The sequence below is a fragment of the Ursus americanus genome, chromosome 7 (genome assembly GCF_024610735.1).
Source record: "Ursus americanus isolate L20-20 chromosome 7, mUrsAme1.1.p, whole genome shotgun sequence".
NCBI classification, from domain to species: Eukaryota; Metazoa; Chordata; class Mammalia; order Carnivora; family Ursidae; genus Ursus; species Ursus americanus.
In genome coordinates this window covers 32,904,211-32,916,500 of record NC_142133.1, presented here as the reverse complement: position 1 = coordinate 32,916,500, position 12,290 = coordinate 32,904,211, and the positions used below count along the sequence as shown (strand labels likewise).

Genomic DNA, 12,290 nt, shown 5'->3' with positions numbered 1-12,290 from the left:
AAATGAGTAGGTCAGACACAGAGGGAGCTGTAAAACGCTTTGGGAAGGCAGAGAGTCTACAAAGATGAGGATATAAACAACATGTAATAAGTCGGACAATTTCTCCCACCTCGAGTTGCGCTCCTTGTGTGAAGCAAGACGACGTGCATTTTTTAAACTGTAATTGGTTATAGAAGAAAAATCTCCCGCTCCATGCTTAAATGAGAACACGTTGACATAGATTACCAAACCCCAATCAATTTTGAGTTGAAATATTTTTCTCAGGCCCTGCTGGCCACTTGAAAGCAGTTCCATTTTCCAACAGGGCTGCCTCGTAAATGGGCCATCCCTACGCAGAGCCGCCGGCACCCGCACCGGGTCCCGAGGGAAGGACAGAGCCACTGAATCTCCAGCCGTGCTTGGCACCCAAGAACTGAGCCCTCCTTCCCCAGGAGGGTTCTGTGCGCACAGGCAAACTGTGGAAGCACAACTTCTGTTTGAGCTACTCTCAAAGAAATTACTTGCTGGAAAAACTCGAGTCTGGGTGGAAAAACTGACCTACCGACTGACTAAAGGAGAAATAACGTGGCATCATAAGTATAATATTCACCGGAGGCCCCAGTAGCAAAGCGACTGGGACAACATAGTAAGGGATTCATCCACAGATCAGTTTACATTGCAATAGAGCAAAGAAAGGGCTATCCCACTCATGAGTTAAGCTGGGATTGGAGAATTTGTGAAACCTCATCACATTGTGTCTTTTTTGCTCCTTTTAATACAAAGCAATCATATTCCCGGGATGTTACCTATGAAAGCATCTGCAGGACTGATGAGGAGACTGTTTGTTTGGAATTTTGTGTTTTCACCAAGATGTGTTCTGGGTAAGGAAGAGGGTTATTATTACAGCCCATTCTGCATGGGTTTTGTGACTTTGATTGCATTATCACTAATAACTGCCTGAGAAAATGCATGTGTGCTTAGCACTGTGTGTGGCATTTCATAAATGTTAACTTGTTAATTTGTGTGAGACTAACGTATGATATGATTATTCAATTCATAAGTCAGATATCAAAAGTAAAGTTAATTCTACAACTGAACTTTGAAAAAACTTATAATACAAAATGCATTTCAATGCATTTTCCTTTCCATTTATGTTTGGCATTTTATGCTGAAAATTACACATAAAAGTCAAAGCTTTGGAGCCAAAGAAGGCATTGGATTATTACCTGGGTGCAAGCTGACTGTGTAACAGTGAAAAATTGGGAAAAAAAAAAAAAAAGAAAAAGAAAAAAGATGAACGGGAAGGGCTACCCTAACAAGGTTGCATTTCTGAAATCTACAACAGTCTAGGAAACTAATTTTTTTATGGTTATCACGTTTGAACATTTCTCTCCTCTAAAACAACGAAACTTCTGCTTTGTAAATAACACACGCTCAAAGCAGATGCAACCGCATGAGGAGTGTTTAGGAGGAATTTTGGGACAATTACCTCACAGCTAAAATGCTCTCCTTGTCATTTCTGCTGAGGTCCACTTGCCGGTGAAATCATGTTTTTCTCTAATACGGTGGGGATCACAGCAACAGTGGGTTCAGATGTAACCGTTTAGGTGCAGAGGCCTAGCTCAGTATGCCAGGGAAAGAAAAAAAAAAAAAAACACACGCACCACAAAGAACATTGAGATGAATGGCTCTATTTTATGAGCCATAAAAGTTTTATTCATCTTGACACTGAAACAGGTTTAGGCAGTGAGTTGACACGCCTTAAATAAATAAGTGGAATTAATTCCCCAGCCCTTGAAACAATAGCAGCATGCACGTCGCACGGAGAAATGCCCCATTGTTTCCTGTGGCTGCCCGATATTGATATTATTTGTGTTTTTCTGTGCCGCTGCCTCAGGGGCCTGGTTGATCCACTTCAGATTCATCCCCTGTTTTATTAGAGGTTGAAAAAGGTTCAAGACCTGTTTGTACCACAGCTCCCACCGACAGCTAAGGAACCAGTTTGGCGTCTGGTTTGTCTGTTGTTTTACTGCTGACCTTCAAATCAACTTTAACCCCTGACCTCTGGAGGCATCTATCATGACAAGAGGCTGTTTAACACAAATGGTGCCCATTTATAGGGGAAGAGACTCGGAAGATTTCCTTTTTATGAAGAATTTAGTTTTTCACCCCTCTTTTCTCAGTCACCACAGGTGAAATCCCTCTTAGCAGCTGGCTTATGAAATAATGTGAAGGGAGGCCTTAATGAGCAGAAAGCACCCTCAGCTGGAGATAAATATATGCAAATGAGATGCACAAACAAAGGAGCCTGGACAGAGAAATATCTGCAATTCCAGCAAAATGCTGCCTGCAGCTCGAAGATGAACAGCTTTGATAAAATGGTAACAAAAAGCACCTTTTTATCCTCCAGCGTGTTTTACATTGCAATAGACCATTGTCATTGCGACCCAGTGGAGCATACAGAGGTTTTCTGCACTGTTTCAGAAAACTGTTTAAACATTTGTTTTAAGGCATTCATGAAATATAATCAATGGACTGCTTCTGTGTCGTTGTTGTGATTTTTTTTTTTTTCCTGAGTGTGTTTTAGATGTTGCTGTAGTTATTTTACCTGTTGGTCTTTTCGGGGTTTAATGCCGTCTCGCTGTGCTATTTCACTTTCTGGTGACTTGTTTCTTCCACTGGCTAGAATGATTTTTTTTTTTTATTTCAGCGGAAAGAGATTTCGAGTTAATAACTAGTAAGAATCGGCTTTGAGGAAGGGTTTGAACCATCACAGAGCAGCACCCAAACAACTAGTTTTAATGATGGCAATCAAGTGTGTAGAGCTAATTCAGAGACAGGCATGTAACATGCTGATTTTAATAAGCTTTAAAAAGGCAATCTCTAACTTTTAAAAGTCTCTTTTTAATTTGATCGCCCTTGGTTCATATGATGCCAAACAAACAAAACCATTAAAATATGTTTTCAATATGTATCTGCGGTGTTATTTGATAGTGTTTTAAATTAGCATTGTGTTGGTAAAATATTGATTTGATGAGCTTTGAAAATGGAAGAGCTAAAATCATCAACCTATTTGGGAAAAAAAGGAACATTTCTCTCTAGAAAGGAATTACGCCCCAGCCCCAAGATCTTGCCAGACAGAGGCTGGACCCATGACACGGAAACTGCTGCATTTGAGCACACATCTGATGTTTGGGTTAATAATCAAAGCAGTTGAGGTGAGAGAAGAAACACTATACACGTCCCACGTGTCAACATACTATTGCTTTAGAAGCTCAGCAAGATTCGGGTCTTTCATTTATAATACAATCCTAGCATTCCGCAGCAGAGATGTGCGAGGACCTTTACATTGCCTTTGCCTAAATTATTTCATCTTGGTTGCTTGGAGTGGAGACATTTCTTCTGAGTACTGTGTAGCTTTCACATTTTATGTGCATTTCATCAGGCAAATGTCAAATTTGCTAATAACAAGAAAATCTCCTCATTTTTAATCATGCCACTCCTGTTGCATGGGGGTGGGGGTGGCGAGGGGGGCTGGCGGAGGGAGCATAAATGCATGGAGGAGTCTGACCAAAGAGAAGAAGGAGAAAATGCTTGTTTGGCTTTTAAAATGACACATGCTCCGTTATCTCAATGTCTGTATCAGTGCATCGTTAAATTCAGGATTTCAGGAGTTAATAGAAACTTGGTTATATTAGGGATGCTTTTTCAAGCCCAGGTTTGAAGCAGCATAATTACGTTCAACTGCTGTTGTTTGGAAAGGGCGAACAGCATCTTAGGCACAGAACAATGAAATTACAGCTGAGATTTAGGTTCGCAAAAGCCGTCTTCTGCAGGCTTTTATGATTCATTATTTCCCATTAAATACAGTATTAGAAGTGTACACTAGATAGCTCACGGTTGCTGCTCTCGGAGCACATTATCTATATTACACAGGTCTGGGGAGCAGAATTAGAAAACTTTGGGGGAATGAGCAATATGTGTTTGCTGATAGAAGTACCATATGGCTCATCTTCTTCAATTGCTTTCATTGCGACTCTGATGCTGGAGAAATTAAAGTTTTATTTGATGTGGCACAGCTTAATGAACTGTCTTCTGTTAGGAAAATTGAATATGTTTCCTGTTATTTGAGCACAGAGCCTCCATGGTTTGGCTGATGAGGGATGCATTATGTATTGTTTATTTAGCATTTTGAAAACAAAAGCAAGATATTGAAGGTAAAATTGATTACTGCTGGATTGCATTATATAATCAAGTTTTCTCCTTTTAAATTTCCCTTTACAATCCTTTTGTAATGTTTTAATATGAGATCGTTCCACGTTTTCGTTTTTCAAAAATACACAGAGCTTGGTTTTTGTCGAGATACCTTTATTTGTAAACAAGCCACAGGAAACTCTAAACTCAGTATTGTTATATTTGTAAAGTTCGAAGAAGAATGCTTGGGAATAATGAACATAATTCAGTTTGTGTGAATCTAATTGCAAAACTTCCAGTTTGCCCCCAGTCGGTTTAGAGAATCCAACATTTGCTAGTCGAAAGAGGGATGTCATCTTCTTTTGTTTGAAATAGACCACTTCAGAACATGCTGGGGAGGGGCCATAGGAAAAGGAAGAGTTTTGGGATATTTGGAAATACAAACTTCAAAATACCAAATTTAAGATTTTTGAGTTAGTTGTCGGTAAATGAAAAAGTCGGATTCAACCTGTGAATTAAAAAAAAAAAAAGAAGTGTATTTAGATTTAGATTTTTTTAACTAAATAAATATGACTAAAGAAAACACATAATCAAAAATATACTTACAGGATGAGAAAATTGGGATGTCAATCCGTGTGAATGTTCTCTACTCCCTGGAGAATCTGCAAAGAGATACGTTTAGCATTTTGTTTAATTTCCCCATTTTTGTTTTGGATCTGATCATGTTTTAGAAATACAAAATCTGAATAAACTCTAAAAAGACTGAATGTAAAATCATCTAATCACTGTGCTTCTTTCTTTCATTTTTTCAGTGAGAAATAATCCTCACATGTGCTGATGACTCAGGCACATGAATCTGCAACAAGCAAGTAGGATAAAAAACAGTTAAAATGAATCAACATTTATCTGGAAGATACAGTCCTGACCTTAAAAAAAAAAAAAAAAGTCATTTATCTTCAGTGTCCTGTGATGTTTTGAGGATTCTGGCAAATATGGCAGTTAAACAAACTTCTCTCACAATCTAAATACTGTCTGTTCAAGAGAGGCTTCCAATGTTTATAGCTCATAAGTAAAGAAAAAAAAAGAAAGAAAGAAAGAAAGAAACCCTGGTATTTTACCAAGACCGGTGCTCTTGAAAATGTCTCCGAACAAAGTGTGTAAGCAAAACTTTGGCCACAGATATTCCCAATTCCTCATTCTTCCTCTGATTTTTTTTTTCAATGAGATATTTTCGTATCCTATCACTGCGTTCCTTTTCTTGAAATTAACAAATTAATTTCAAAAAATTAACGCCTGACTAGTGACCTGGTCATACACACTTCCTTTAGAAAGAGTTGAGAAGAAAACATCACATTTTTATGAACCCCATCTCCTGCCAGGGGCCTCCGAGGAGGAGCACCATTATGCATTGTTATCAGCGTGGTGTAATTTGACTGTTGACAAAGTATCCGTGGCAGTGAGAATGAGCGCAGTTAGAAGTGTGGCGGATTGTAATCAAGAAGATGCTTAGCTGTGCAACACTGCATCTTGAGCAGATTTGAATCAACATTGCCTTAAGGGGACACACACACATACCAAAAGAAAAAAAAAATCCATTAATTTTTAGAGGAAAATTAGAGTGGCACTTGATGAAGTAAAATTTGACATGCGTTAATTGCTCTGCAGCTCTCCTAATTAGAGATTTTCAAATTCTTACACCGCTGTCACCATGATGGCACATTGTCTTGCTGGACAAATACTGAAAATGCAAATTCGTTTGATCAGGAAGTTTTATGGAGGAAGATTGGACTGTATGTTCTAGTCAGTCCACTTCCAAAAGGTGGACAGCTGGAGAGCAGAGAAGGATTTTCAGCATTACCTTCACCACAGATAAAAATAGGCTTACTAAAATAGTTTCATTACAAGACTTAATGTCAAGGAAGCAGGTGCTGATGCGATTTTCTTAAACAGACGGAAATGTTCCTCTGATACTCATGCCTCTGTTTCACATGAAATATTTCAGGTGGGGGGGAAAAGCCAGTGAAATGCTACATTATATACACATTCTCGTGTTTCTACTTATATTCTTCGGAAATCGGAGAGAGGAGATTCTGAAAGGCCATGTCACATTTTTCCCAGGTCTGAAGTCTAAGGCAGCAGCGTTCCTGGCTCCCCGTCTTATCTTAAAGTAATTATGCTGCTCTTTGGCCCTCAGGATGGCACCAAATATGACACCATAATAATTTTGGTTTCCCTTTTTCAACCCCTCTGTCTAGCCCTTGAACCTCTCTTAATTCATTAACATATTGAATTTTTTTCAATTTTCCATTTTCTTGCAATAACAATATTAATGCCGGGGTGAAAGCTTGATTAGAGCTAAATTACTTGTTACCTGCTGGCATTTATTTATATGGCATTGAATTATAAAGCTTTGCTATTGTCATGCCTTGGGCGAATTGTTTATGACACCAGTAATAGGAGTAATTGTTATTGTTGAAATTACCTGTCAGCTACCCATAGCAGTGGCCCTTGTCCCACTGACAAATAGTGACAAGGGAGAGGTATCCTCCATGCGTCCCCCTGATGGCTTCTCCTCTGATAATAAGAAGTGCAGGGCCTCTGATAATTTGCCTGTCACTGTTGAGTGCAGCTCAGAGAGAGTTAGCCAAATTGTTGTCATTCACTTTGACAAAGACAGCAAGAAGCTTCTGTGCAAGAGGAGGATTATCAAAATAAATGAAATCGCTTACACCCCCTTTGTTTGTTTGGCTCAAGAATCGCCTGGCTTTGTACGAGGTTGTGAAATCGGGGTCCAGTCCTCGGCATACCTCTGTTCATTCTAAGAGGAGGATCCCAGGGAGGAAAAGGCACTTTAGGAGACTTGTGATTTTGCAATTTGCCTTAGCTATTTAAAAATGATCTTTGGATATAAAGAGAAAGTCAATAAAATTGTAACGAGAAGTCTGAACGTGTGGTTGAGTGTGTTAGTCTAAAGCACATGTAAAATTCATACCTTTTCTCTCCTGTCTTCCTTTTAGCCCTCTTTTTTTTTTTTTGATCCACGCAGGCATTCAAATGCAGTAAGTGTTCAAAACTGCACAAATTTCCCAGTCGCAACCAAGTTTTCTTTAAAACTGTAGAAATCTGCATCTTTGACTCTTAAAGTCTGTCAAGATTTTAGAGTCAAATTTAGGATTATCATTTCAAATGGCTGTTTCCTTTCCATAAATTATCTCGTATTTATGTAATATCTTCATGTGTAAAGAGATAAATGAAACGCAGTTCCAGGTATGAAGCATCAATTATCACAGGCTAACAGAGGAAGCAAAATGACTCTGTTATTGCCAGAGCTTCAATATAAATATTTGCATTTTAAAACCCCTTGGTTGCAGCCTGTGAACCTGTCATAGACAGAGAAGGGGACAGGAGAGTGGGGGGTCGTGTCTGGGACTGTCCACCTCTGAAAGAAAACGACTTTAAAGTAATCAAACCTTTGCTCTTATAAAAGCCAAAATCATTCTCACCATTCCACAGAAGGCATCATTTCACGCTAGGAAAATTCTTATTTTTAAGGGGCCTGTGAGGTTATTCCTCATAGATCTGCTTGACAAATACTTGCTGTTATAAGACGTGGAAAAGAAAAGAAAAGAAATAACTAGGATAAATGTAAAATATTGGCTCCTTATAGGATAGTAATCATCGGTTTATTGGTCTCTCTACCAGGCAAGTAATGACCAAGCCCAGCGTTAAGTGCCAGCAACATTGCCTTGGGCCCTTCCCTCCTAACACTGGCCATCATCTGATTAGAGAACCTCAAAGAAGTCACTATTGCATAATTTTCTGGGTCTTAACAGCCCAGGTTGGCTGGCAGGAAAACTACCTAGGAGGGTTGATAAAGCAACAGTGAAACATGATTTTATTTACTCCACTTACACCTTGCTCTCTGAAAAAGTCTCTGACTATCTCAGATGCTGGTGGCTACAGAAGAAACCTAAAATTGGTTCAAATAGGAATTGTGGGAAAGGTAGGAGAGTGGGGGTGGGGGGAGGGGGAGGACAGGGGCGGGGGCGGTGAGGCAGGAAAAGTAAAATTATCTATCCCTTAAAGATTTCCATGAGCTGCACCTAGAAGTAATGAACAACATCGTTACGGCATCTAGACCTGTTCTTAGGTGTTCTGTATTTAAAGCAGGTAAATAAGTTTTTAGCAGTGCTAAAATCATATATGCAATAACATGGTGATGGGAATAAAATGAGTTTTTAATTCTTAATAATAATGCAGTCGTCTAAAGGCAACTGGTTAACCATGCTGAATGTCCCTGATTAACAAGTGGAAGGCAGTGACATAATTAAGAGGTTATCGGTAGTAATAAAAATGCTCAAACCTGTCTTGGAATGTGATCCCTTTAACAGATAATTTTTAAGAATGTAGCATGTCCTTGCTTTCTCTGTCGAGACACACGTTAGTGATCCCAGGAGGGAAAATAAACATACGTTTTTAAATGAAGATATTTAAAATGTACCCCATATTTCAGCGTGTTGCTGTAACCTGGTCTTTTTTATGTTCCTCCTATAAAACCTAAATTAAGCCTCTTAGGAGAGGTTTTGCTGTAGGTTTCATCTAAAAACACAATACATTTTAAATGGTTCCAGTACTTGAGTGCACTTTAACATGTGATCACCAACGTGCATTTTCTTTCCTCTCTTCCAAGCAGCAGGCTTTTAAAAGGATGAGCCTTCTTTAAAATTTAGCTTCATTTGAAATGTAAACTTTTAACAAATAGTAATTGCTCCTGCAGCTCTATTGATAAAGTGACTGGCAGCAAATCTTTTCTCTCTCTCTCTCTCTCTCTCTCTCTCTCTCTCTCTCTCTCTCGTAACATTTTGAAACACCCATCAGTGTCAAAGGAAACTGCACACGTCTCCTTTGCTGCTCGAAATAAGGCTCAGCGATGTTAAGAAAAATGTCAGAAAAAGCTTAGTGGATTAAAGTAACATTTCTGCACCATGTCACAGAGAACGGCAGGGCAGACTGGTCTGCATAATTCTGAAAGATATTTTGTGCAAAATGCTTACTCTCTAAACCAAATGAAATTTTATTTGGAAAGATTTAAGATTGTATTTGATAACATACAACATCCAGTTGTTTTTCTAGATCTTGTTATTCCTTAATATGTCTTTGGTATGTATTTTTTAAATCAGAGCAATGATACATCCTTCTCTTTGTAGTGCGTTTCCCCACCCGTGTGCAGCGTCAAAATACATTTCAGACTCTTCAATGCATTTTTCTTTTCTTTCTCAAATTCCTAGGATGTGCATTCAGTGAAAGCAGTAAAAATGCTGGGCTCTTGCGCATGCAAATTTATTGAACTAATCAGTCCTTTTGCGCTTTAAATAAAATTTGTATATGGCTTTGGAGATGCTCAGAATAGTTCATTTATAGATACAAAAATATATACATAAAGCATTTATATTTCATTCATGTATTAAAAATAAATTATTGGTTTGAGATTTTTAGTTTTGTTCTATTTTTCTAAAGAATGTTCAATAATTGCAAAAGTATAACAATAGTAAAATATCTCGTAGTATCATAAGCATGTAATTAAAACTTAACAGTTAAAAAAGAAAATAACTTACAGATTCATTACTGGATACCAATAGACATGGCAAGATTAGTTTTACAGAAACAAGGTAAATCTCAGCTGATTTTAAGTATAAACTTTTTCAAAACAGTTTAAAAATGAATTTAGACAAATTTGTCTCTTAACCTTTAAAGATTTCCTGCCTGTTTCTGTATGTCCTTTATTACATTAATTTTTTATTTAAATTACACCATTAACTGGATATGAATTTATCAAGAATACATGTATTGATTTATAAAACAGTACCATTAATTATTATAATAGCTAGATGTAGCTGATATTACAAAGCCATTTAAAGGTTTTTAATATAACTTGGACATACATAGATAGATAGACATTATGGACAAGACTACAATTTAAACTGGCTACTAGCAGTTAATGAAATCCTTGATTTATATTCTAGTTTAGAGATTGATTATATTGTTGCTTTGTAAAACTATTTATATTATGCCATTTTTCAAAGGATGTCTCAATAAAAAAGCTAAATAAAATATTCAGTCAATTCCCAAAGCAGATTTTGTTTTCTATATTTTAAATGCTAGTGAAAATAATTGATTGTGTGTGTTCCAAGCTTTGTCATTTCCATTCCAGAGGTGGCTTTCCTGAAGGGAGCCTTGTTTGCAATGCACACTTTCTCGCACACTCTTGATCTTGCAGAAACAAACCCCTTCTCTTTATTTCATTACCAACATCGCTCCCCGCCCTCCCCCCAACAAACCCATGTATATTTCACAAAACCCGCACATCAGGACACATAAGTCTTTTTGGCATCTTTTATGTTATGCATTTTTTTTTTCTTAAGGTTGTGGAAAACTGGGACTTACCCCAAAGCCGCAAAGCAGGCAATCACGAAGAGTATTTGGGTAAGAATGCAATCTGAAGAGAAAAAAAGAAAAATGAGGAAGAATATAAGCAAATAACTGTAACACTTTCAAATTACTTTTCAAATGATAATTAGCCAACGAATAGATTGAAAGTTAAATTCTTTTCACATTGTACTTGGTGTGGGTCTCCTGGTCTCTTTATTTATATCACTTTTCCTTGCCTGGCAACATATGTTACCGATTTATTATAGTATTTTTACTGTTAGCAGACAAATCTAAAGGCTAGCTGAGAAGGCTAGCTTCATCTGATGACTTTCACAACAACTGCAGGGCATCCTTGAGGGTGAGCCAATAGGCTCTTTTGAAGCTATAATACTATTAACCATTTTGATGCCGAAATATTTCTCATAGCTCAAGTTGGTTCTCTTTTTGTAGGTGCTCTGGGTTCTGTGTATATAAAAGTTTAATGTAAATGATTTGTTTAGTAAATATTTCACTAGCCTTCTAAGCACTTTCTTCCATGTGTCCTAAGTTGCATAAAAGCCATATGGATGCTTTGGTTTCTTTATTTTCCCTTTCTTTTACAGGACACTGAAATCTGGACACACATTTATAAGTAAACAGCTATCAAGCATCAAGTTAAGTTGTCACTTCTCCCTCCCGCATGCCATTAATTTTCTGCTACGCTACTAAGAGAAACAAATATTCTTTAGAGTTCCAATGATCACATCACTGATATATGTACAGACCAGAAAAGTAAAGTTCAAGGGAGAGAGATTCTTTTGGGCTAAGAATCTGAAATTACTTTCCAAATTAGAGATGCCGTTCACTATGGCCATTTTAATGGATACGTGGTACTAGCCAAAGGTTTATGCCTTTTAATATGTACACGTGAAAATGTCTGTTTTAGAACTGTACTTGTTGACTAAAGATATTCATTTTAAAGCTGCCAAATAACAAACTTTTATTTTTTATCACCTGTAATTTACTTCAGTCCAAATTATCTAGTTACTTTAATTTAAAATCCTGACAATCTCTTTCGCCACTTAAATGTCCCACGCAGTGTTCACTTACAACTCCAGGTACATTTTATAGAATCTCTTCTGAGCATACATGGCTTAAAATTTTAGAAATTAAGTCTCAGATTTTGGAAGCCAGTGTTTCTTGCCTACAAGGTCCAGCTCGGCAACTACAATGTAATACCATTTTGATACCAGAATTCAAGGAATAAAACTGAGACGTCCGTGGTAGCACTTAGGGGTCTCACCGTCAAAAAAGTGAACTTTGAGGACCTGAAATGCACCCTGCACCACTAAGATGCAGGGGATGCTGGGAGGTATTGTCTGTCCAAACTCACCTAGCATAGTAGACAGTCTGCAAATCATAGCAGTGCCATAACTTCCCAACATATTTCAGAACACACCGCCAACCTGGTTTTCAGACATTTGTATGTAGAATCTGCCTTTGGAACAGGTGGTAAAATAACTACCATCCATCTCACCATTCAGCTAATTCTACTTTTTCTTTATTAAAAGTTCCCAGATCTTCATCACTTAGACTTCAATATACTTTCCATAGATTTTATTTTGATATTAATTATAATTACTCCAGCACAATAATAACAAGTAAATTTTATATTAAACATATATAGACATATGGTTTTGTCCCGGTCT

General features: G+C 37.5%; 2 long non-coding RNA genes across 2 annotated transcripts; one reads left to right on the top strand and one right to left on the bottom strand.

The window, feature by feature from the left end:
* Positions 1-668: 668 nt before the first annotated feature.
* Positions 669-7,233, top strand: LOC148109664 (uncharacterized). Its single transcript, XR_015725208.1, has 3 exons — positions 669-860; positions 2,163-2,360; positions 4,986-7,233. It is a non-coding gene; the product is annotated as an uncharacterized LOC148109664 (long non-coding RNA).
* Positions 4,333-10,930, bottom strand: LOC123786122 (uncharacterized). Its single transcript, XR_006777898.2, has 4 exons — positions 10,786-10,930; positions 10,618-10,669; positions 4,780-4,835; positions 4,333-4,681 (listed from the first exon to the last, which is right to left on the bottom strand). It is a non-coding gene; the product is annotated as an uncharacterized LOC123786122 (long non-coding RNA).
* Positions 10,931-12,290: the final 1,360 nt, after the last annotated feature.